The following is a 388-nucleotide window of genomic DNA, read 5'->3' on the forward strand; positions in this document are numbered from 1 at the left end:
CTCTCTCTCTCTCTCTCTCTCTCTCTCTCTCTCTCTCTCTCCCTCCCTCCCCCCCTTCTCCCACCCCTCTCTGTGTATGAGTGGGTGGGTTTCAGCAATGAGATACTGCATTCAACATTCTTTCTTTAAAAGCATTTTTATTTTATGCATGAGTGCTTTACAAGCTTGTGTTTAAGGGTACTACACGTGTGTGACGCTTAGAGGACATCAGAGGGCATCAGATGCTCTTTAAGGAAAGTTAAAAATGAATGTGAGCCCCAGATAGGTCGTGAGAGCAGTGACCAGACCACTTTCTCTCAAAGCAGGAAGTTTCTCTGACTTCTGAGCCATCTTTCTAGGCCTGGCAGGCTTTTTTACATGACTTCTGCTCACCAAGCAGATGGTGTCA

This window comes from Microtus ochrogaster, chromosome 21 (assembly GCF_000317375.1).
Source record: "Microtus ochrogaster isolate Prairie Vole_2 chromosome 21, MicOch1.0, whole genome shotgun sequence".
Classification (NCBI taxonomy): domain Eukaryota; kingdom Metazoa; phylum Chordata; class Mammalia; order Rodentia; family Cricetidae; genus Microtus; species Microtus ochrogaster.